Consider the following 25,454-nt stretch of genomic DNA (forward strand, 5'->3'; position numbering starts at 1 on the left):
GCATCACCTGCAGCTTTTTTCAGATGGAGCAGGTGAAGCACAAACCCTGTCATTTCTCTAGATTCAGCAGAATATGTGTATGTGCAATTTGTATGTTTATAGCAAAAAGGCTAAGAGCAGAAAATATTTCTAGGGATAGTGAAACCTGCTTTAAAAGAAATGAGAGGCTTTAAAAGCTTATACAAATCTTGAAAAACACAAAAGGGCTGGACTGAACATTGCCATTTCAGTCAAATTTAGAACCTCCACCTACTTAAAGAGGAACACATTTAGGTCAGCACTTTGTGCTTGGCGAACTCGTCTCCCTAATCTCCTTTGGAGCATTTCTGACTGTGATTTAGGTGTAGGGGGGAGGGAAGTGCTTCCAGGCTGAGACTTGTAGCTAAATTGTCATACAGAGTTAATCTGTTGATTACCACTGAAGTGGTAGATAGATAGGTGCTGATTTCTGAAACCTGCTATCCACGGTATACTTGTGTGCAGTTATTCATTTGGTAGCATTCAACCAAGGTATCCAAAACCTTCTGTTCTGGGTTTTAAACCATTTGCCCAAACCATGGCAGCAAATTCTTTTTGCAACCCAGTTGCCTGGGTTGATCTTGCTTTGTTTGTGTGTTTCAGCAAGATTCAGAGAGGTTGTGTCAGTTGATCTATATGCAGTTTCTTGCATTTGTCAAGTGGAGCAGAAATACGGTTTCCTCCTTTCTCCACCTCTTCTTTCATTTAATGAAATGGGAAATGTTGAAGCTACTGGAAGCCTTGATGTGACATTTCTAAATGCAGTGATGCTGTCTCTTAGATTTGGATCCTGTAAGCAAGTTGCAAACATCAAGAGCTCCTGTATCGCTGGTCTTCAGTGCTGTTGTTACATAAAATTGATAAGGAATATGTGATACATAAGACTTATATATATTTTAAAACAGATAATGAAAAGTGCTTTCTTGGCAGATTATATTAGTGGTAAAGGTGTTGGTAAATCTCTCCATTACTATAAAGGATCCTGAGTTTGAGTCTGCTGACAGAAGACTTGGAATAATGGGAGATGGCATTGCGATTTAGGATATCTTTCACCAGCATCTTGAGAGCAGAGCCTCCAAGATGACTGTAGCTGGTGCAGCTGTGATTGCAGTGTGAACGTGGGCGTCTTGTAAGTGAGATGAGTCTCCTGGGAATGAACGTTGGCGCTCTGTCTTCCATGAAAGCCCTATGTGCTCACCCACGTTGATATGTACGGCTGTCGCCTACCTGCTAATGAACAACGAAACAAAAATTCTGCAAGGAAGTCTTCCCTTGGCATTCTTTCCCCAAGTATTTCTTCTTCTGTCTGCTCAACAGGTGCCAAAATGGAAGGCAAGAGAGTTACAGAAGTGGAGGAATTTAACTAAGGCAAAGGTGACCCTGTGTGTTCCCTGGGGTTCCCATGCGCCTCAAAGTTCTTGCTTTTGAGAACAGGGATTGGAGCTCATTCCTGTTTGAACTAATGCTTCAGTTCTTGCCTTTCCATGCCTGCACTTAATAAAATCAAAAGCTGAGAACAAACCCAATCTCAATGGGTTTGATGGCAGCCCAACTTATCTACAGATTGTATTAAAACATGCTCCATCAAAGAGGGCTAATTATCAGGGTGTAGAAATAAAATTGAAGTACAGTCATGCACAGAATTGTTGTCTAGCCATTAGGAGGTCAAGCAAAGAAAATCAGGTATCACAAAATTAAAATTCATAATCAAAGCAAATGAAGAAACATTCTTATTACTTAGGGCAACAGAAGCTAGCTGTCCCCTTGGGAATCTGAAATAGTCATTTCCGTCTTCCTTCAGCTTTCTCTTTGCTTCCTCTGAGACCTACTAGCTACAGGTTTTCAGACACCTGTATTTATTCAGACACCTGCCTTTTGCTAGTAAAAAACTACACTGGAAGTCCTTTGCTGGAGACTTGGTGTAGGGAGTTCGTGTATCCTCTTGCTGATCACTCTTTCTCGCCGGGAGGTAACTCCACGGTGTGATGGTCCAGAACATCTAGGGGTGTCTCTTATGTCATTTTAAAGTCTGGATTTGAACAAGTGGATTCCAGTCTCTTTCTGTTTCAGAAACACTTTTTTTTCCTAGAGAGAAATGATGTACCAGATTACCATAAATGGCAAAAATTGCATAACTTTGAGAAAAGTTATACACTAAAACAGTACTTTAACCACCAAATTTTAATTAAACCCAGTTGTAGTATATACAGCTTTTATGTGTGTATAAGCTGAGGCACAAAGTAGTTGCTTGAGGTTATACAAGAAAGTTTTTAACACAGCTCAGGTCCCTTGTTGTTTGCTTTCCATAGCTGTTTGTTTATTACAGTGTGTTAACATGAAGAGGTGAAATGCAGATGGTTTGTCTTTTTTAAAGCAAGCTATATATTGATTACACTTGCTCAGACTGTATTTATACTACTTGAGAGCTTGTTATCTGCGAAAAGCATTAAGACATCTCTGGGTTTTATGTTCTTCTGAACATATCTTCTTTGTCTTCCCTGTTTCTGTCTTCTGTTATGATTAAAAGAGTGACACTCATTTCCCAATTTCTCAGAAATAGCATTTTTTTGGTCTCATTTTTTAGCCAGAAAACTTTCTTTTACCCCAAACCATGGTTTTTCCTTCTTCCCTCTCCCCACCCCATCTCCCACCCCATTCACTAATGTGGGTGGTGCCAAAGGTGACACATGTCAGTGCAGGTGACCTCAGTGCACTGACCTAATCCACTGTCCATCCTGTAGATTTTCAGAGCAGTCCCATAAATCCTGATTTGGCTTCTTCAGCTCTCATTTGGTCAATAGTTACCCACTATAGTTTTGCTCTGGGAAAGTGAGTTAGCAAGTCCCAGGTACTGGCCCCCTGGGTTAAACTTCCTTCCCCTCTGTGCGTGTGTCTCCCTGAAAGACTGGGCTTTTTGCAATGATGACCAACTGTTCTTTTCAGCACTGCTGGCCCATTTCGGCTCTCCCTTGAACCTGACTTTTGAATGTTAATATTTCAGGTCTGTGGCTTGACCATTCAAGCGCAAAGTCTGCTCTTCCCAACAGTTTACCCATTGTCAGGTCCAAAATTACTGTGTCACATGGGGCCCACGTGTAGCTAACATTTCTCGTGTGAGGTAGTAGAAATTGTTGGCAAAAGGGACCTTCCTTTACATTCTCCATCTGCTGAACCAAATAGCACTGTAAGTATAGAAGAATATGAGCTAGTTCAGCAGCCAAAAAAAAATTTTTATGAATGTTTTTCTCCCAGCTCTGGTAGGTGTTAAGTTTCTGTGCTTCACTGTATTTAGGGAGTCCTAATGTGAACCTGCGTAAGATTCAGGTGGTGATAACTACTAACATTTAGTGTGCTGGGGACAAGGGAGGGAGGCAATGCAAAATGTCATGCAGAAGAAGGTATGAAGAATTTACATCAGCTCTGGAGACAGAGCACGGCCGTTTCTGAGATGTAAGATGTGGTTTCTTTTTTAAGCCAGGTATTGAAATGGCTGCTGTTACTGTAAAATGTGAGTACTCGGAATCTTTTCATCTTGAGGCATCCTTATCAAGTAGAATGTAGGTGACAGGAAAACTGCTGCGTTCCTTTAGCAGCTGGCAGTGCATGACTACCACTTGAACCCAGACGCCAAATCAAGGCTCAAGCTGACCTCGCTGAGGGCAAGGTTGCAGAGTCTCATGGCCCAAACCAAACTGGTCAAACATCATGGTTGTGGTGAAAAGCAGTAGTAGAACACTCTGTGGTTGGGGCTCAGCTACAGGCAAAAAAATCTGTCCTTGGAAAAGAGGCCTAAAAGGAAGAGGAAATTAGAGGAAGATGGGAAGATAGCTGTTCCAGCAAAGTACTTGCCAGGTAAACAGCAGATTCTGTCTTGGGTGAAATGATGCGACCTGCTTTGGTGAAAGCCATGAGCCAAGCAAGCCTCTGAAGAGTTCTTTAGGGAAAGGTTTGGAAAAAAATCTAACCACAGAAAGTAGGTTTCTGGAACAGTGGAATAAAGTCTGCAACAACAAAAGAGATGCAGGTGAAAGAGATGGAGGAATAGAGTAAGTAAAATCCTTTGAGTAAGCAAACTGTCTGTGACCAGGAATTGATGAAGAGCAATCTTAAGAATGAAAACAAAGCTATAATATATTCATGAAGCAAGATGATGATAACTCGGAGGGAGTAGCATTAATTATGACTTCCAAGGCAGAAAAATAGCTTGTAGACTGGGAACCAATTAGTGGTCGATTGCTCTGAACTAGATTTCAAACACAGTACATGAAATGACAATTACACTGTATTACCAAAAGACAACTACTGCGATGAGATAAGAGCAGACTTGGACCAAATTTCTCAGCCTGACATCTGCTTACTAAAAGGGAGACTTCTTTCTTGGGGTTAAGGCTGATGACAGAACAGAGGAATCAATGGCCGAATGTCATCTTCTGTCTCCAAAGCAATAACTTGGGGCCTGGCAGAACTCTGCCTGCTCTCTGGGCTCTTGGAGATGCCTGGACATAGTGTAAAGGTGTCCCCACAGCAGTCGGTGGAATTGTTGTGGTCTGAGTATATTGGAGGCAAACACAGTGTTTATCTTTAGCACATCTTAGCAGGCAATAGAAGCGATTCTTTTTTTGTGACAATATGAAAAAGAAAAAGAAAAGGGAAAGAAGTGCAGAAGAACTAGTAAATTAGTTTTACTACTGAAGTGAACATGCCATATGTGGCTAAAAATGTAACTGGTTTTCAGCTGAGCAATCCCAGATAGTGGGCTTTCCAAGGATGGAAATACCAAGGCCAACACTGGACATTTGAATGCACACAGCAAAATCAGCAGGAAAATCAATTCCAGAACAAGAATAGAGACCCCAAGAGAAATAAAGAAGATAGCCTTGTCCAAGAAGCTGGTCTAGTTCCTGAAAAAGCTATTTCCTTTGCTCAGCAGGCCGGGTTCTACCACCCAGTAGGCCTGTCTGAGGTTAGCAAGTGAAAGCTATTTAGTGACAGGAGAAGGATGATGACGGTGGGAGGAGCGCTGTGACTTTGCCAAAGGAACTGAAAATCCCAGAGTAGAGATGCTGTCTCATAGTAAAAAGGCAGATGTGAAAAGCTCTCTAAAACCACAATTTGGAGTAGCTGGAGGTAGAGACCATTGTTGAAAAATCATTGAATAAGCAGTTGCTGCACTCTTCAAGAAATCCAGGAATATGAAAAAATTAATAATCCAACTGATACAAAAAAATTGCATTCCAGATAAAGTATTTTAGAAAGTGATGCAAGCGATTGCAAGAGTGGAAGAGAAGTTCTGTTCCTTTCACTGGTACAATCATCAGAAATGAAAAAATCCCAAACCACAATGAAAAACAGAGATTCTGGTTTTTTTTCTCTTACAGCTTCAGCTCAGACATTTCAATTCAGGAGATAAAGCAATGGCCAGATTTTTGGATAGCCTCTGCTATCAAGATTTTGGATAGCCTCCTGCTCCCTGGCTTGAGGCAGATCACCTGCCAGTTTGATGCGGTTGTTTGTTTGGAGCTCTTGGGGAGGATATTTTTATTACCTTTTTCAGGAGACTAATCTATTCTTTTCAAGTATGTGTTATTTGTAATGGCTGTGAAGTCACTGACAAGCTCAAGCCATTGAACCAAGTAGAAAGCTGAGTGGACGGTTCATCATGGATAATGCTGGTGTAAAACCAACCTGCATTCTTTCACCTCTCTACGGTTGCTGTTGAATAGATGGTGACATGACCAAGTCACCGTAAGAAAAAGTACACCTGGATGTATTATAATGAGCTGGTACATCAGTTAAATCCAGCATCCTGAGCTTGGGATGCTTAAGTGACAATTCAGAAAACATGTAAGAAAAGACTGTCTGGCATTTCAGGGCTAATAATTATTTAAGGAAACAAATCTCAAGAGACCTGTATAGAGATCTGTATAAACAGGCAAAGGAATACAAGGAATGAGTCAATTTACATGTCTTGGCAGAGACACACCAACCAGGGGGGGAAGTCCAAAAGGAAATGTCACCAACTGGCAAGGCAACAGCTGCGTTTACCAACTTAAACAAAATTAGTCATTGAAAATACAAATGTAAAGACCAAACTAGGAGTCTTCCACTCAGATGTTATTTCCATTTTAACATGTGGATGTGAGTATTGGAAACTCACCAGAGGCACAGACGTCTCATGCCTCCAGAGGTAAATACCTGGGGAAAATACTAGGTAACAGACGGAGTGAATGTGTCACAAATGCAAAGATCTATCACTTCCTCACCAGTGTGTCCCCCAAGTTCTCCAGGGTAAGCGGTGGAAACATTGGGTTGTGTGCAGTGAGTGAAGCCAGCAAGCCTGTCTGAGCAGATGGGCTCTCAAGCAGCTGGAGGAACACGGAAATGGTCAGACCAGATATTACTTGGAGTGTGAACGCTTACTGGCACTCAAGGATACAGAAAAACTCCAGAGAGCGGCTGAAGACTGGCACAGGCTTTGGAGCCACATTGACTCCCAGAGCAACATCTGCAGGTGCAAGAAGGCTTTGGGGGAAAAAGTTACTCTTGGTACCCTCAGGGGAGTGGTGGGACGGAGCATGGGACTTTACATGGGATTTTCCATAGCATTTTCTCCTTTAAAGATCTAGACTATTTAAAGTCAGGTTACTGAGAGGAGCCAGAGCTTCCCAATGACAGCATTTCTGGCCCAGGCTGCGGAGGGCTGCACTGCATGGACGAGCCAAGATATCTGTCGTCTCTGGTCTAGTGGGCTTTTTCTGTCTGACCTCAAGGAAATCACGTGACCTCACCACAGGACTAAGATTTTAATTAGAAGCAGTGGACAGTACACTACCTTTTCTAGTTTCACAAGCTGTCCTGAGGGGCTTGTAGGTGAAGTAAATTTCTGTGGAAATGGAAAAAAACCCCCACGTTTCACACGCTGCACTGAGAATAAAGAAGTTGCTTGTAGCTTTATCTATAAATGGCCTAAGATGGTGTAAGTGTAGCTACAGATTGTCTTCAGAGGTGAAGGGTAGCCCTTAGCTTTGTACTGTATGTACAAAGTGCCTGTGCATTAGACTTAATGCAGTTTTATGAGTTTATTTCAGCTGGTGTTTTAGCTGATGGCAGTTACCAGAGCAAAGAAAAAATGTTTAGGTTCTGGAATTTTAGACCAGTTTGTAGAACATAGGGACAAAAGTAACATCCCATGCTATTTTTTAATCAATAGTACAAATAGATCTTCAGTTGTTTGTTCTTTATAATTCTGGTTCCTGTATGCAAACCCTGCTTTCTTAGAAAAGTTACTGGACCCTATTCATTCTCCCTGCTTTTGTCACTGCATCTTAGCACCTTGTGTGTCAGGGTTGAAGCAGTTTGCACCCTTCTTGCTAGGCCAGTTGTGCTACATCACTTCTGCTGCTTCTCTTTTGACATCTGTGCTGGGGTACAGCTGTCAAATGATTATTCCTAGTGGCAGTGTCACCTGCCTATTGGATGAGAAGCTGATTTTTCAGAGAGTTAAAAATTTAAAGCAAAAAAGACTGATTCTATCATCTGCTCATGCTTTTCCAGCCAAACTCTTACTATTTTTCATTCAGCCTAGCTTTGAAAGGTTGAGGCAAGAAGATCCCAGCCCTGTGCCTAGGGAGACTGTTCTAGCATCCAAACCAAAGCTTTCTGCTGTGTTTGGAGTGAGAATCCCAATGTCTTCCTCCCAGATTTAAGCTTGCTGTTTTACTTGCACCTGCCTCAAAGGCATTTTTTACCATTTACCATGAACTTCCTAGCTAGCCAGGTTTAGCCCTTCCGATTCTTCCTCGGTAGCCTTGTAAGATAGCTGTGGCTCCCAGGCACTACAAATCTGGGGCCAAGCATCTCTTTTGAGGGTTTGCTTTCAGCCTGCCCTGTTTCATGCAGCAGACCCCTCTGCAGCAGCAGGGTGAGCCATGGCAGTAGGTGCAGGCACACCTGCACACTTCACATGATACCATCTTTTTGTGTCTATGGCCAGGCGACAAAGTACAAAGTCACCTATTTGCCAGGGAGAGCTAAGCCTTGCATTTTGCCTTCAAGAACTGGTAGGCATCACAAGCAGCTCAGTAAAGTCGCACATAGTGCTTTCCTGAGCTGGTGCTGTGCGTTATGCAGCCATCCCTCTCCAAAGATGCTCAGAAAGCAGGGTCTGACCTTAGGAGCATGATCAAGGATTCCCTTTCCAACCACAGTGAAAGGCAGTCTATCTAAAATGATTCTGCTCCCTTTTGAAAACAGTCTGCTAAGTGGGGCTGGAGACAGCAAGGGCCACTGTCCTCTCCAAGGAGCTCATCTGGATTGCATTTAAGAGGGAGTTTCAGATGAGTAAAATGTAAATGAACCCAGGATCTGCTATATTTGCAATTTTGACATCAGCAGACATCAGAATACAGACTGGTAGCAAACACTGTAGGTAGGTTGGGATGCAGCAGAGGCCGGTTGTGAGAGCTTGGGCCTTGCTGTGGGGTTGCCTGAGGGTTTCCTTGGCCAGTGCTCTGCAGAGCCCCAGGAGCATCTGGCAGGGCTGCTTGGTGGTTTCCACAAGGAGCTTCACTCGCAGGATCTCAGCTGGAATCCCTGTTAAAGTAGTAGCCAGCCTTGTTGGGACCGCTTCCCTTCACCCGTGACCCAACGTGGACGTGAGCAGCACTGCCTGCCTAGGCTGGGCTGGATCAAGGCATTTGGGCTCCTCGCATAAGTGGTTGCAGACATATCCCCAGAACAAAGTCATAGTACAAATTGATTGTGGCAGCAGGGATGGAGTTCAGCAAGAATTAGCCTTTGGGGTATTTTATCAAATTTTTGAAGCATGAGTTGTTGGTAAACCAGAGCTAACATTCATAATCTGCAGCAAGAAGCAATATAAAGCAGGTGCAGCCCTGCTGCTGGTGCCTGGGACTGCATTTCTCCTGCCTGTTCTCTGCAGACTGGCTGTTGTTGTCACCATCCTTCCCAGGGGCATGGGGTGCACTGAGGACCCCAGTCCAGATGGAGATGGCAAAGCATCTGGAGTGACCTTTGCTCAGGAGACCAGACCCAGCTCTCCTGCCGCCAGGCTGCTTTGAGCAGGAGTTTGTCCATGTGGAGGTGGCCACAGTGGAGCTCTTAGTGCCTTCCCTAGGCAGCAAGGTGTTCATTCACTGCCTCAAAGATGGGTACCTGCAGTGGTGTGACATGTGCCCTGGAAGGGACTGTCACTTTGCATTGACAGTAAAGGGAATGGGGGGAGTTGACTGTCACAGCTGCAAGTTTCTACATTGCATCTGAATCAGACAGGATTAATCCTGCTGTAGACTGCTGGAGTGATTGGGCCACAGAAGTAGCCAGATAGTAGGCAGCTAATTAGACGGTATTTTACTTTGTAAGATGTCCACTGTATGTGAGTGTAGCAATCAGCAGAGCTGGAGAGGTGGGTGTGAGAGGCGCAGTAAAACTGAGATTGTTATCTTGTTAAGTGATGGTGCTTGATGATCGTGTTTATTAACTGGCAGAAGCTTAAGTATCTGTAGTGGTCTTGCACATTTTGACAGAGAAAAGTGTTGTACAAATTAATGGGGATGTTCTCTAAAATATATTAATTTCTGCAGGAATATCATAGGTAGCCTTCTGTTTGCACCTATCCATTTCAGGATTGTATCAGGAGTAACTGGGTCTTCAGTCCAAACTTTTAATTTGAAGGAAGTTTTTGTAAGCCTTGAGCCATAGGTTTTACCTTCTTCTGCAAAATCCTATGAAAACATTGCAAACAAAAATAATACATGTAGCTCTTCATGGCCCCAGCTTGATTTTCATACATTGCAAGAGGTATACATTTGTTGTATAACTCTTGATGAGGACAGGAGAAGGAGCTTCAAAGATATTTTCCTTTGTATGAAACGATACCTCTGCTGTGGCTAAACCATAAGGACTTCTCACTTTCAACTGGTTTCCATGCCCTTTAATCTCTCACAGCTCCACATGTCTTTTTGCATCATCTCAAACCGATTAAATAAAAAATGAAAAGTTTAGTTGGAAATTACAAGAAGTACTGAAAAGTGTCATACTCTTTGACTGCCTTTCTTGCAGGAGGCAGTGGGTGGGAAAGAAGAAAAACGTACCTTAATTATACAGTCTCTCTGTTTATTTTCACAGCTGTAGCTTTGCTGAAATGTGCAGTAGACATCCTAAATCCACCAAGCGGGGTCCCTGGGTGTTGCACCTGCCAGTCCCACAATCTTGGTACCAGTTGGGGATGTGTGTGTGGCTGAACAATGCAGGGAGACTACAAGAGGTTTATCCCATTAGAAATAAATTACAGTGTAGTGTAGCATGAAAATGATGTGTCAGTGAATACAGAACACAAGATTGCTTTCTGTCTCTTCCCTTTATCATAGATAACAGCAGCAGTATGGGAAGGAGATTTATATTGCGCTTATTTGAAGCTGACCATGCAATTTAGATGAGATGAAATAGGGATTTTATTTCTGGGGAGAAGAATGTGTTCTTGCTAAAATGCCATTAATTGCTTCATTATTTAAAGCACAAATTATATCCAGCAATTTGTTGGTCTCCTCTTTTTTTCCAGTGAAAATAATTCACTGTGGAAAGATTATTCTGTCAAAAAATGATGATGAACCTACTAACAAATTAAGTTGAAAGAAGCTGAACTTTCAATTAAGCTTCTATTTTTGCCCCCCTTCTCTCTCTTAAGCACTGTGTGCATGTGTGAATGTCAATAAAAACAATAGTGGCTTGGCTAACTATGAAAACCTTAACAAAAATTACAGCAAATACCACTGCAGCACTGGAATCACGGGCACCCCGTTACCTGTTGGGAAGCTGCTGTCACGCTGTAGTAGCAGTGGCACAGCACACTCATTGCAGGCAGAGCCCTGTTGTGCTGGTCACACACAGCGCTAAGGAGCTTAGGAAAGCTCCCAGCCTTTCCTGGAGGCAGAGGCAGTCACCAGGGCGGACCAGTCCCCTCCAGGTCCAGTGCTAAACCCTGCCCTTGTTATAAAAATGCTATATAGAGCTTCTTGCACAGACACTGTCCCTGTTTGTCAAACTTCCCTGCTTTGGCTCTTTCTCGTTTTTTTGGATTTTTTTAATCAATCTCTTTGTGATCTTTTTTTGCTCCTGTCAGTGCAATTTTGTGTTTCTTTATTTGGTTCCTCCATTACCCTACCAACAGCAGGCTGGTGGCCAATCTCCATCACCCAAAGCTATGCTTCTTCTCCTAGGGCTTCATGCCTGGAATTTGCCCTGCCAATATTAACCCAATGCTTGCCCATGGCTGATTTATTTGCCTTAAAGGCAAGTTGAGCGCAAAGGAGATGTGTCTTCCATGCAAATCACAGTTTTCTTGTACAAGCACTGCTTGCAGGAATGGTCACTTCTATATCATGCCCAAAGCACAAAGTTTGGGGTTTCTGTTTTGCCACAGGCTGAAGATTAAGAAAGATTTGGAGGTTATGAGATGAGCAGAGTCTTTTGTATTGTTGGCTCACTTGAGTCACTTTAGAGACCATGAAAGCATTGCTTGCTTTGGTTGTGGCCCCAAGGATTCTCTTACATCCAAGAGGGCAAAGGAGAAGGCATCTAGATGTGTTTTCTGGAACAAGGTGATAATTATGTTTTACTTCAAATAATAATAGCTGCTCTATGGAAAAGAGCTTTGAGGCCATTTCTTGTATTTTTCAGTTCTTCACAAATAGAAATAATTCCAAGATATATGTATAGATAGATAGATAAATAAATTTAAAAGTTCAGTTATTGCTGTTTTCCTTGTGAGACAGAGTATTGCTCTCTGTTTTGATCAGTGATTAAAGCTGCAGTGACACCCCTGAATTGCCAGCGATTCTGTATCATTTGTGTCACCATCGATAGGGAAGAAGAATAGCTGTTAGAAAAACTATTTTTATTACAGATGTGAATTTATAGCTTCAATTGTGCTTCCAAGAGAGCAGCTGTGAAAGTGAGATAGATAGAAAGCTGGATGAAGGAGCTGGCAGGAGGAGTAAAACATAGCGGGGGGACTGCAGGAGGGGATAACACCTGGAAACATCTGTTGGGAGAAGTAAAGCTGGAGAAGGCATGGAGCCACTATACCGCACCAATCCCTGACCAACTACTGGCTTCTTGCCTGGTTTTTGTTTTTATTTTGTTTCAGCATTGCCTGGTGTATTTATCCCCACCCTCATTTGCAACAGACGATTTTTATAAGGTTCGGAAGTGAGCAAATGCTTTTTCCAGCTCTCTGGTCTCCGTGCCTGCTGGAACATCTGTACACACACACACACTTTTCCTGTCTAAAGATAGTTTGAGCTAGTGTGCCCAAAATACAGCTTCAGGCTTGGGTTTGTTGTTGTCCTAGGAAGCATAAAAATATGTTCTAATATTATGTCCCTCCGCTTATGTGTTTCAGCAGCTGCAGTCTGTCTGTGTCCAGTTTGTTGGGAATGGCCTTGCTTCCTGGGATTTGTTTTTCCATAGCTGGAATCCTGGGTTACTTAGTTTGACCAAGACTGCGCGTTGCAGTCTTTCCGTGAGTATGATCATTCTTGCCCAGTAGGATAATTCCAGCAGGGTTTTCTGCTGAAATGGCATGACCTCCTTTGACTGACCTCAAGCTCTGCCAGCGCTGCTGTTTGAACATCATCCCTTCCCACCCCCACTGCTTCCCCCTGTCCCTGCAAGCCTTGCTGCAGTTGTGCAAAAAAAATTCCTTCTTTCTTCAGTGCCATCGCTATGTTGAATATTTCTGCTTTTACTTCTCAGGTTTTCTGGCTTGACCTCTCCACCTCCCTCCATCCAACATGGACGTAGTACCTAATCCCTTTTGTGGGATATGTATGTTCCTGTGGTGTGCACTGAAAAAGTGGGATTTACTTATTGTAGACCTTTCCTTATTTTTACTTATATTTTGTTATATTTACTTTAATGCACTGTAGCTTGTGCTGTGTGGTCACAAGGCATAATCTTACCCCCCATCTGAATTCCCAGATAGGAGTCTGGGATGGGAGCTTTATGCAACCTGGAGATCCAGGGAAAGGAAACTCTGCTAAATGGCAAGTTGTGTACCAGCGGCACTTCTGGGTTGGCTGGTGCTTGGAAGGCTGGTGAATGCTGGGAGATTTCAGAGGAGGCTGTTGGGAAAGGTAAAGAGGAGCAGGGAAGTGACCAGGATCAGCAGCAAGTGTTAGATGTTCAGGTATCTGTTAATGGATATCACAGTCCATGTATTTATGTGGGGATGTTAATTTTTGCTGATAAAAGACAAACTACAGTAGGCACTTTTATACATAAAGCAAAAAAAGGGATATGACTGTGCATGACTGTAAAAGCTTTTATACTACTTATTGCTGTAACTTAGGAAATGTGAAGTGGCCAAGTGAATTATGTGGGTCATCTCAAGTGAGTGCCTGTGAAAAAATGTTTTGCAGCTCATTATCTATTCTCTTTTTAAGGGTTGTTTTGTGGAAAGGGAACTTTTGAAACTTGGAAAATTCTGATTTTTATTGGTGATATTCCTCTATCCTTGGAGCAGCAAAGGCAAGCTCTCCTTTCTGCAGGAACTCAGCACACTTGGGCTGAAAGGAAGGTGAAGGTGTCAGAGCTTCCTTAGCAGAGCAGGAGGGTGTCCCCTCACCTCTGCTGGCTGGCCGGCTGGATCCGGGAGAAGGACGCAAGGAACCATACAACTGGCATCCTGCTTACGACTCTTAGTGTCTGCCAAAATTGGTTTAAAATAGCTGTTACTCAGAGAGCAGTATTACAGATATGCATTTGATCTATTTGGACTTCTCACAAGGGTTGGAAAAACAAGATGCCAAACAGTGCAGCTTGCTGGGTTTTTAATACAGACTTTCACGTCGTGCAGTTTTTTTCACAGAGATTTCTATTTCAAGCTCTGGGATATGAGGTGTTTGCTGTAAAGTGTGCTGCTGTTGCAGAGCTGAGTAGCTGCCCTTCTGTGGCATTTAGGTTATCCTCATTTATGCTGCTGTGATGCCCAGAGGCTGAGCGAGTCAGGGCCCCACTGCGCTGTGTGCTGGGTGACAGTCCCTGCCCCAGGAGCCAGTAGCCTGGGTCACTGGCTTCGGATGGCCACTGCCACAAGCTGCTTGGGAGCATCAGCTGCCAGGCCAGAGCTTACTAGGGACAGAAAGCAGGGATAATTCAGGTGAGGCAGCCAAATGTGCGTTTTAAATGCAGTTTATAGTCAGGACATCACTGGTACCTTCTTTGCCCAAGTCAGCACCTACAAACACACAGCTCGTTGTCAGTGACTATCCTCATAGATTTCAAAGCCTTATAAGCCCTGAACTACAATTTGATCTCTGCCAACACCAGTTCCCACAGGAACGCAGTACCATGCTGAAAACAAACTGTTAGAAACAGAGGCATGTATATTCTCCTTCACAAGGGGGAATCTCTCTGCCATATTCTTCTTCCCTGTGCTCTGTGTGCAGCATCACTGGCTGAAGTACAGGGGATGGTGTCCATGGTTCAAGTGAGAGACTGAACTGTAATAGTGAAATGCTGGGAAATTTTTTCATGTTTATAGAATGCCTCAGTCCAAGGCATGTGCAGGTTGGAGAAGAGTCATACAATTGTTTAGGTTGGAAAAGACCTTTAAGATCATCACGTCCAATTTTTAGCTCAGCACTGCCAAGTCCACCTCTAAGTTGGACAAAAATGCACCACTGGGTGCTATTTGTGTGTTGCATAGGAGGGTGTGAGGTGGTTTCTGTAGCATATAATCTCAACCATTGGTGTGATTCCGTTGTGCCATTGCCACCTAGGACGGGTCTACAGTTTTTGGGAACTAGGACAGATCAAGCCTTGCCCCCACCTCCCCTCGCCAGGCAGCGTGTGTGCTGTACGCAGCACCAGTGTGGGAACAAGCTGAAGGGAAACTTCATTATGTTTGACAGCGCCTTTTTAGCTGAAGTACTGCCACGATTGGCATGACAGCAGTGAATCCTAAAATTGGTTGATTGCCGAGAGAGCCTGTGAAGACAGACATGAGGGATAAAAGGAATTAAATGCTTAATTAATAGGTTTATACTTCCTATTTCTTGGAACATGACTCTTTTCCCCTTCTCCTGTTTTGTTTACTTTAAGGTGCCATATGTTCCACTTGAAGCTGTATAGAAATTTGCTAAAGAAACCTTCACACCAGGGTTAAGACAGTTCTTAACAAGGTGATCTGCTAGTTGAATACTGGACCTCTGAAATAAGAAAATGTTTTGAGATACCAACATAAAGAGGCTATTTGGCCAATATTTTGTACTCTAATGATAGCACCTATACAACTATGTAGTTACTCTTGATCCTAAGGGACTAAAGCTTCTGCTTCTCATGGCAGAAGTTCTCTCCTGTTTTCATGTATTCCTGATAACATTTTTCATTAGAATTCTAGTTGCGAATATCAACATTTCTTTGGTGTCTCCTTCTGTTAGTTCTTTGCTTCCCACATGCTGTTCTATGTGAAAGTCTTTGTGAATTGCTTAAAGGAGTAAAATCCTTCATGGCAATGGAGATGCTAACATGCATGACAGTTCTTATCCATCCAAAAATGGCAGCAGTTGACTTGTAGTTTTTCATATAAGCTGATTTTTCACTCAGAAAAGTTTTCACTTAGAGAAGGTAGCTATTAATTACTTATCTATCCATGTTTCAATATGCCACCATCTCATTAAATAACTCCCTTTTCTATTTCTTTCTGAAACTATAAAGCACTCTTTTCTGCAGAACAAGCTCAATGACATCTTGACACTTCCCTAATGTGTTCGAATCCTGGTGGGTTTGAGTGAATTACTGGATTTATTTGAACATCAGATCCAGGGCTTGTAAATATGCACAGATGAAAGCTAAAAAGGTTGACAAGAATGCATTTGCAGTTGCGAGTGCTAGGTTTGGCATAGTTATCTTTGGCAACGTGAGCCTAATCAAGTCCAGGAACTCGAGTGATCATAAATCTGTTGTGATACCCATAGTCGTCTTGTATTACGGTAGTCAGTACTACCTCCTCTATTATTAGATTGGACCCTGGGGAAATGCAAAGGAAAGTGTGAGTCTCACCCACAGTGTTTTGGTACTAAGCAAGCCAAGCACTTGGAGAAGATCCTTATCTTTGCTTAGCAGATGGAGGGTGAGGTGAGTGTATGAGACCAAGTTGCTAAAGAGGTCTCGTCTTCCAAATGTTAGTCCAGAGCCTTAAAGCAGAATGGCTCTGCTTTAGCGGATTGGTACATGGCTGTCCTGTTTCCAAACAGCAGTGCTGCTACCCACGAGAGACCTGGGAAGAGGAGCCCACCCAAGCAGTGAAGCTTTCAACGGATGGCATTGTTAAGGAGGATTTCAAGAGCTGACTTCTCATATTTCGGTAGTCCAGGTATTTGAAAGATCTGTGAAACCCTCCACCATGGATTTATTTAAATGGAAGGCTTTGTGTAGGGACATTAGTGCTATGTGCATGTAGGTAGCCATTAAGCAAAGAGGGGAAGTAGGTGGCACCTCTTTTGCTGCTACTTCTGCCTGATAAACCTTTCTGAGAAGAATGCTTTTTAGTTTACGGGCTCCTAGCATACCATCATCTCCTGGTGAGCACTGCTTAGCTGGCTCTGTGCAGGGAATGATTGGATTGGTAGGTGTTTAGTTCATAAGTTTCACCTACTCGTCTTATTTCTATTAATAACTTTATGTTTTAATCCTGTAAGTATATCGCGCCATGCATCTGTCTATTTGGGGAGCTAATCTTGTAGTGGAAGGCATCTATTTCAGGAGCAGCCTAGACAAAGCACAGCCTATTCGAGTGCTGGCCTCCCTTATTGTGTGTAGGGGGTTAAATCACCGGTATTAGTGTAGTGTAGGAGTTCAAAAAGGAAAGACGTTATTTGCAGCGTCAACTCATTAAAAATACTCTGTACAGATTTTTCCAAAAGAATAAGCAGCCCAAGCACACTGGGCCCCATGCCAGGGTATGTAATAGCCTTGCACAGCACCAGTTGAAACTCCAAGTTGGATAAAAGGCAGCTTTTTCTGGGTTTGTTAAGTATTCCTTTAAAAAAAAACAAAAAAGGTTTGTGTACAGAAGTAGCAAATTAATTCAGTCCTATCAGAAAGTAGGTCAGTGGCTGACCTCCTGATAGCATGAGGCAGCAGTTTCAAGCAGAAGTGACAGCTCAGCAGCGTGGACCCTCCATGTCTCCAGGAAACTTGTTTTGACAAATGTAAACACGTTATATCCTGAATTCCTCTTGCTTATTTATTTTTTTGCTGCTGCATTAGAAACCACAATCTGTCACTCTCCGTCCCCTTTTTTCACCCTTTCTGGTCCCCAAAGGGAAATGCCTTATATCGTAGCTAATAATTTTTGCAGGGCTGTGTAATGAGTAAGGCGTTCCAGCAGGGTCGGTGTTTTTTTATGACACACGAAGTTGGGCACTGTAAACCAGACTTGACTAAAATCCAAACCAAAGTCTTTCCAATAGTGAGGGAAGTCAGTGGGAAGACAGAAACTGGATTAATTTCGGATCCTTCTGTCCTAGTGTTGCTTTTCTTTGTGCTGAATGAAATTTTTGCATATACCCACGTGCCTCTTCAATGTTTATGTTGCCAGTGTTGGTGTCCATGTTGCTGAACAGACAGTACTTTGAACACGTCTTCACTGCAGCCCAGCAGCTCCTGAAACTGGGATGTTTTGCAATTTTGGGTGAAGTAGCAAAGTGTGTATAAATGGGGTGGTAGTTCCTTGAACACCCCATAAAGAATAATTGCCTCAGAAGGCATGGGAATATGTTCATCTTTTCATTGAGTTGTCATTATCAGCAGGTATTAAAGGTGGAGTGAACACCACTAGTTAACTAGTTTCGCTTGTACCTTTCCTGCAGTGATTTCTCCTGTGGAAATCACTGTGGATCAAAAGGTCGTGCAAGGTTTTCACCTGTATCCTTCTCCTGACTTGTAACCAGGTTGCACAGACAAGATACTGCCGTGTGGAATATATAGAGGAGGATTTCAGGATGTATTAGCCAACCTGGTTCAAATTAAACCATTTTGCTAAGGATCTCATAAAACTTGACATGATTTTCTTCATTACCTAGTTACTCTTCTGGCCTGAGGTGGCTCAAAAACATCTAGAGAATCCTATGGGTATTTATACAGATGCTGTACAAAGAAAGATTTTTGCCACGTGATAGATAAACCTTCAGAGCCCTTTAGCTGTACATTGCCATTTAACTGAATTTTTAAGTTCATTTGCTTAGAAGTAGTACACTACAGTAAGAGTTTGATGACATTGTCTCAGCTAGAAGTGGAGATTTGATTTGGAAGGATGGGAATATATTTGTTAAAAACAAAATGCTTCTGGGTTTAGTAAAGATTTGATCTGAATAGATCCAAATCAAGCAAGAAGTCATATGGATTTATATAACAAAACCAGCTATGAGAAGCTGGGGAAGAAGAAAGTCCTGTTTCAATGAATTACATGTTTCTGTGCTAATGCTATAGATGTAATGTTGGCATTGATTGTTACATACCATGCAATGGATGTCATGCTAAGAGAGTAGTGAAAAATATACTAGTGTATACAGTTAAAAAAAATAAAAGGCAAAGGAGAGGAGTGCCCATGTACGTGTGTGTGAGTGCACTTTGTGTGGGGCAGGCAGTTCCCGAACTGCCTCCTGAGGGATCTTTGCGCTTCCTTTCTGCTGGAGCAACAAAGTGGGACACAGATGCTGGCTTTCAAGTCATTATACTCTCCATGGGGCCACCAGGTGTTGAGGTCCCTCCCCCTGCCATGGAGCCCTGGGAGATGGGTCCATGGGGCCACCAGGTTTCCTCTGCTTGAAAGGGCTGGAAGTGCAAGGTGTGCTCCAGGTGAAGGCAAAGATCTAATGCTTTTTCCCAGTGTTTCATGCTTGCAGAGATACTGCTTCCCTTTGCTCCCTCCTGCACTGGGGGTAGGGAGTCAGGAAGGAAACAGCAACTTTAGACTTCTAAGATCATCGAGTCCAACCATTAACCCAAGACTGCCAAGTCCACCCTGAAACCATGTCCCTAAGCACCATATCTATACATCTTTTAATGACCTCCAGTATTCCAATACTGAAATCCTTTCAGTTCAAGGCAATTTGAGCATCTCTTAAGGTTTAAGAACTGGAACCACTTTTAAAGTGCCCACACACACAAAAGCTGGTAAGTTTCCTCCCACCCCCAAATGCTCACAGGAGGTCCTGCCAGGTTGGGCAGTTAAGCTGCTTCCCCACTGCTCGTAGGTGGCAGAGCTCTGTGTAACAGAGGTGACATGGCCTTTGCAGCAAAGTGAAGACAGGCGTAGAACTGGGACAGGAAGATTGCCCTTGGTGTAGGCACTCACAGGTGTCACTTGCCTTTGGGCTAGTGTCCTGTCTCAGTGGTTGGAAAAGCACTCCCCATGGAATAAGGAAGATGCAATCCTCCTTTTCTTTTTAATTTCTAGCCGGGGGAATTTGTTTCACAGTCTGCATCCCATGCAAGCAGTGACTACCCAGTGCATACTTGGTATAACTATTCAATACATCAATTTACCCCTTCAGTTGTGTGCATGCTTCATCAAGGATCAGGACACCTTCATATGTTCCCTTTTGCTTTTGAAATCCTGGTGACGGCTTGCCTGGGATGAATGTCACCTCTATGGCTTTGTTCTGATGCCCTGCAGATAGCAGTGTGAGGGAGTGTGGCTGTGGGATCAGCCAAGACTCTGCCTTCCTCCCTGTGATGAAACTGAAGGGCAGAGTGGAGAGGTGTGATGCAGAGGCCACGGGAGATCCTGGGTCTGCATTTCCCCAATGCTGAACCTTGCTGCATTGGCCCTGTGTTGGGTAGAGCAAGCTCAAACTCACACAAGGGACTTTGGCAAGAATGGCCCTTCTGCTTGGGGGTGGTTTCTTCACACTCACAAGTTGAATCCATCAGGATAAAACTTGAGAAAAGTGAACAGATACTTTGTCTCAAAATAAAAAAAAATCCCCCAAACAAACAAAAACAACTAAAAAACGCTTCAGAAAACCCCAGGTCCCACTTTTTCCCTCATAGTATTCTTAACTAGATTAGTGACTTGGATATCTTGGGCTTTTTCCATCCCAAAGTTAGAACTTCAGGAATTTAAGTTGTTTGTTCCCTTCTATACAGCAAAGAAGTAAAAAGGTACAGGAGAAATCGTGCTTTGGCAGTTGAGATAACTTACAGTAAAACTTAAGATTTTATTTGTTTTCTTCCAAGGTGGAGTAGAATTGGTTTTGCCTTCTAGCTAACTCAACAGCTGAAGTTTTTGAATTAATAGTTGAATCATCTTTATTCCAACCCTGCTGACTCTTAAACTGCATCTAGTGAAATAATGCATTTCATATGATGCACTGAAAATATTTATAAGTTTTTGTTACTTGGGGGAGGAAAGTAGGAGTTGCCACTTTAGTGCTTTTCTGAATGTACAGTGATCTATGCTAATTAAGCATGGATGATATAATTTCAGTCAACAGCACAAGGCAATGTCCATCCTGACTATAATGATATAAATGTCCTTTGCTTTCCTTAGATCTGTCTGAGAGTATATCAGAGTAGCATCTCAGATGTTGAAATTCTATACAGGGTGTGTAAAGTGGGAGCAAGTGAAGAGTCTGTACGAAATTTCATCCCTCCCTAATGTTTTGCAGGAGCTCTTTTTGCTTGAAGTAACATGTTGTGACTTTTGTAGAGAAATTAGGTGGGTCATTCTTGCACTGATGCAGGCATAGGGCGAGTTCTACAAGGTAAAACGTTGCCTCTCCTCAGGACTTTGGAAGCACTCAAAGCATCTCTACTTTGTACAGGTGTTAAGGAGTGGGGAAAAAAGAGAAAATTAATTCCTTGTATTGCCAAGCTAATTTTCGGAATGAATTTATTCTGCTTTCTTGTGTGGTCTGTGCTCTGAGATTTGGTCATCCTAGGGAGAGCTACTGGAGCACTGGCTGTCCAGGTCACTGGTGCACAATGTAAAGCAGTGGCTTTTACATGCTCCTCGTGAAGCCCATTTGGCAGGTGCTGTGAGTGCTCATTTTGCTTGGCTTTGTTTCTTTCCCTGGATTTAGGCTAGTTTGGGGTTAATGTTTCAAGTTTGCATCACCACCAAAACACTGCTCATGTCAGCTGGCAGCACTGTTTTGTCCATTACTGATTCCAGAGTGTAAACTAGATAGTTTATTTGTCCTGCCCTGAGGAGAAGGAGTTAAAATTTAAGAGCTGCCACTGGTGGGCATGAGTGCTGACTAACACCTACTATCTTGAGTACACGGAAATCAATTTGAACCTTGTCTGCCACAGCTGGAGTTCTTTCTTTTCCATATAGAGCTATATATGAGAATCGAGAAATAAATGCGTTCACTTAAGATAACATTGTGTGACAGCTGAGAACAATTAAAACTCTTACTCGTAGCTATATTTTTCTTCCTTCCTTTCTACAACAGGAGGGTGGTGTTTGCAGCTCTGAGGAGTTGATCCAGGCTATTTGTCACTGCTGTGATCTTATCTAGAACAAGTATAGTGCAAGGTTATTTATTTTACAGCCTTTTATTCTAGTTTTGCACAACACACAGATCTTGGTAGATGGGAAAGGATTTTTTTTTCTTACTAGAGTCTTTTTGGCAATAAACACATGCCTAACTGTAAGAGAAAAAACTTTCACAACCAAGCTTGTTTTGTGAAGCCCAAACATTTGTGAAGCTTACAAACCCTCAAACTTTGCATAATGTGCCCATCCCTGGTCTCAAACATGAAGTGGCAGAAGAGGGAAGTGTTACTTTTTTTAACCAACAACTTATGACTGTGTCAACACATGACAATTTGTCAAAGCTTGCTGTAGCGGTACTGTAAATTAATTTTTAGCATCACTTGTGAGTGGTAAACACTTTGTGCAGTGTGAACAGCTCCTAGTACAGTGTGAGTTGTCAGCAGCTTGTGAGCTACCCTAAAATAAAAAAATAAAGAAAAAAAAAAGCACGGAGGAAAGGATGCAAGCTCGTTTACTAGTACAAAATGGATCTGAGTCTGCAAAAATTAAACATGTGGTGGTATGTTGACTCAACCTTGAAAACTTATTTTTTCCATTAATAATAATCACCTGCAAGGCTGGGAAATCACAGCTCTCAATTCTGTGCCCCAAAGAGTGCCTGATAACAACCAGCTTTCTCAGGCTCATGACTTGGTGAAGTAGAGCCCTCTCTTTGCTCTTGGGTTTTGCCTTTGCTTGCTTGCTTTAAAAGCAGAATATCCTGCAAATGCAAGTATGCTCTTTTGCTGAGAAGTCTTGAATCAACCACATAAAATGCCTGGGAAAAAATTAATATGGCAGCCCAAAGAGAAATGGGGGGGCTGAGTGCTCTCTCCTTCTCACCTGTCCCCTTGCTGTTTCTCCTTGCCTATCCCATCTGCTGTGGTGGAGCTGGCAGTGGTGGTGCATACAATAGGAGTTGACATGATGGAAGAAAATTATTTGGTACGAAAAGACAGGGAATATGTATTGTAGAAAACAACTTTTCAGATACAAACCTATTTTAGCTTGTCACTTTAGCAGAACAAGCAGTAATAACCTCCCAACCTAACAATGACTGTTAAGTTGAATGTTAATTCGCTCAGTCGTTGAATTGCTAACATGTCTACAATTTACAAGTGAACACCCACTCAAGAGAGAGAAAATAGAGGTTGGTGCCTGGAATTCCTGGCCTTACTGAAATCACCTACATTTTTTTGGCACTAATTCATCTTGCATTTCCTGCAAATGTTTTAAGTAGAACTAGATGAGAAAAACAGCTGGGAGCATTTGTTTGCTGCTTTGATGCACTCGGTGTGGGGTTTTTTCCTCAGGCACAGTCGCTCTTGGCTTACATACTGTAGGGTGGCTTTGGCTGCACCTTGGGGCTTGTTCCTGTGAGCAGGCAGCACATGTGAAGCTAGGCACAAGAGCTATTGAGACCGGCTAAAGCTAGTTTTAACCTGGTCATAGTTTTAAAGAGAAAGATGACTTTACTTGTGTATTTGCTCATAAAGAATTTTGGTTATATTTCCTTTTCTAGATACAACTGTAAGTGCTGCCTGTATGAAAGAGCTGAGCCACACCATCCAGTAAACTAGAGCAGCAGTTGGCTTGCTTGGAAATCACTTCCAGGACTGCATTGTAAGTAAGTGTTTTTACAAAAGCATCATCAAGTGGTTTCTTCAGGTTTGGGGTGGTTTTGAGATATTTCGGTTGTTTCTTTTAATTTCACATTTTTACTCTAACATCTAGTAAGACTAGCAATGCATGTGGGAACTCAAGCACCTCCGTATCTGTGCATAGCATAAAGCTAAGGTCCTTTCAAGGCTTTTTGCTGCATTGCTCTAGAACTCCCCAGCATACTATCTGAACACTTCTGAGAACAGGCAGCTACATAGAAGCCTAGAAAGAAATCTGACCGAGTACTTATTGGTCTGTTTTGTCATTAGCTCTATGGCATACATGTTTTTTGAGTGTTCATCCCAGCCTGCACTTCAGCATTTTAGCTATGCTGGTGTAGCCTTGCTAGAGCAAATGCTGTGTGGAGATTTTCGTAACCTGTGGTCTGGCCTAACTCAGTTTGAAATGGTCCATGAATAGTTGCCCTGTCTGATCCAAAAAGAGCATTGCTTTGTCCCTTTGACCATGCAGGGGATATAGCTAGGAAACCTCAGCAGGCTGTGAATGGAGGTGAATTTGGTCAGCTGCATCTGTTTCTGTGATCATGGAATCACAGAACATCCTGAATTGAAGGGGACCCACAGTGATAAATTGAGATCATCCTAGTGATGAGTGAGTCTCAATGAAAAGGGCCCTATTTCAGGTTGCAAGCCAATTGCATTGCATATGGCATTGAGAATGTGTTTACATTTAGAACAAATAATATCATCGTAGAAAACTTTGAGATGTACACCAAAAAAACCTTATTATGCTATTTTTGCAGTTTGTTTTGAAAGCATAATCCATTCAGGGATGTTTGTCTCCTGAAATTTTATAACTTTTATTTTTTTTTATATTGCCTTCATTTTCCTGCTGCTGCTGGTTATGAGAAGTATGATATGAGAAGTATTGTATGACATAAGTGCATTTCCCTTGAAATGGCCTCTGATACCATGGTCACTTGAGAGAGCAGTGGTGGGAGAGTTGGTGACTTAGAGTCCAAATCACTTAGTTAAGCACGTTTATTTATACAGGCTGCTCACATTCCTCAGCACCTTACAGAATATTCCCTACAGGTGACATTTGCATACATATACTATGTATAAAATATATATATACTTATGCTAAACCTGTCGCCAAGTCCTTCAAACACAGCGGCCAAGTCAGTTTTTTGCCATAGGTTTCTTTTTTGTGAATCTTTACTCTGTACAGTGAACTGGCACACCTGGGTCACTCTCTAGGTGAGGTTGTGCTGGACAGGAATCTTTGGCTTGGCCCTGCTTGCAGTTATCTGCCAGATACAGTAACTGCTCTTTTGTCCTTGCTTCATGCCTGCTGGACCCATGAGGGGCTCAGCCCAATTCTGCATGGGTGAAGTTGAATGAGATGAAGAAAGGACTGGTTGCTGTCAGTGATGGGACATTTCAGCCATGTCATATGTGCAGAGAACAAGTGAGGGAATTGTTTGGGGGAAATTAGGACTTCGAAAAGTCCGAATTCAAGCAGTTTTCCAATTAGAAGTTTAAAACAAGGCATAATGTTTGTTTTCAGCATAATGCCTGTAAATGTTTCATCTGCTTGTGTAACTTACATCCTGACCTAAGCCACTGTTGCTTTCATGGAACCATAAAATCACTAAGAATCATACAAGCACAGTTGTTTAGGTTGGAAAGTACCTTCAAGACCATCAAGTCCAACTGCTAGCCCAGCACTGGCAAGTCCACCACTAAGCCATGTCCCTAAGTGCCATATCTACGTGGCTTTTAAATACCTCCAGGGATGGGGACCCAACCACTTCCCTGGGCAGCCTGTTCAATGCTTGACAATCCTTTCTGTGAAGAAATTTTTCCTAGTGTCCAATATAAATCTCTCCTGGAGCAACTTGAGGCTGCTGCCTCTGATCTTGTCACTTGGGAGAGGAGGCTGACTCCCACCTGGCTACAGCCTCCTTTCAGGCAGTTGTAGAAAGTGGTAAGGTCCTCCCTGAACCCTCTTTTCTCCAGGCTAAACAAACCCAGCTCCCTCAGCTGCTCCTCATCAGACTTGTGCTCCAGACCTCTCACCAGTGTGATTGCCCTTCTCTGGACATGTTCCAGCACCTCAGTGTCCTTCTCGTAGTGAGGGGCCCAAAACTGAACACAGGATTTGAGGTGTGGCCTCACCAGTACAGAATACAGGTGGATGATCGCTGCCTTAGTCCCGCTGGCCACACTTTCAGCATGGGAAG

At 42.8% G+C, this 25,454-nt stretch overlaps 1 protein-coding gene across 7 annotated transcripts in view; it reads left to right on the forward strand.

The window, feature by feature from the left end:
- Positions 1-25,454, forward strand: part of BACH2 (BTB domain and CNC homolog 2) — a 187,790-nt gene that overhangs the window by 62,151 nt on the left and 100,185 nt on the right. For 3 of the 7 annotated variants that reach the window (XM_039568568.1, XM_039568566.1, XM_039568569.1), the window contains one exon: positions 23,109-23,213. The gene's annotated coding sequence lies outside the window, so the exon portion shown is untranslated. Of the gene's footprint in view, positions 1-12,439; positions 12,560-16,295; positions 16,415-23,108; positions 23,214-25,454 lie in introns of all 7 variants that reach the window. The other 4 variants (XM_039568572.1, XM_039568567.1, XM_039568570.1 and 1 more) reach the window with 3 other exon arrangements.

Source organism: Corvus cornix, chromosome 3, assembly GCF_000738735.6.
Source record: "Corvus cornix cornix isolate S_Up_H32 chromosome 3, ASM73873v5, whole genome shotgun sequence".
NCBI classification, from domain to species: Eukaryota; Metazoa; Chordata; class Aves; order Passeriformes; family Corvidae; genus Corvus; species Corvus cornix.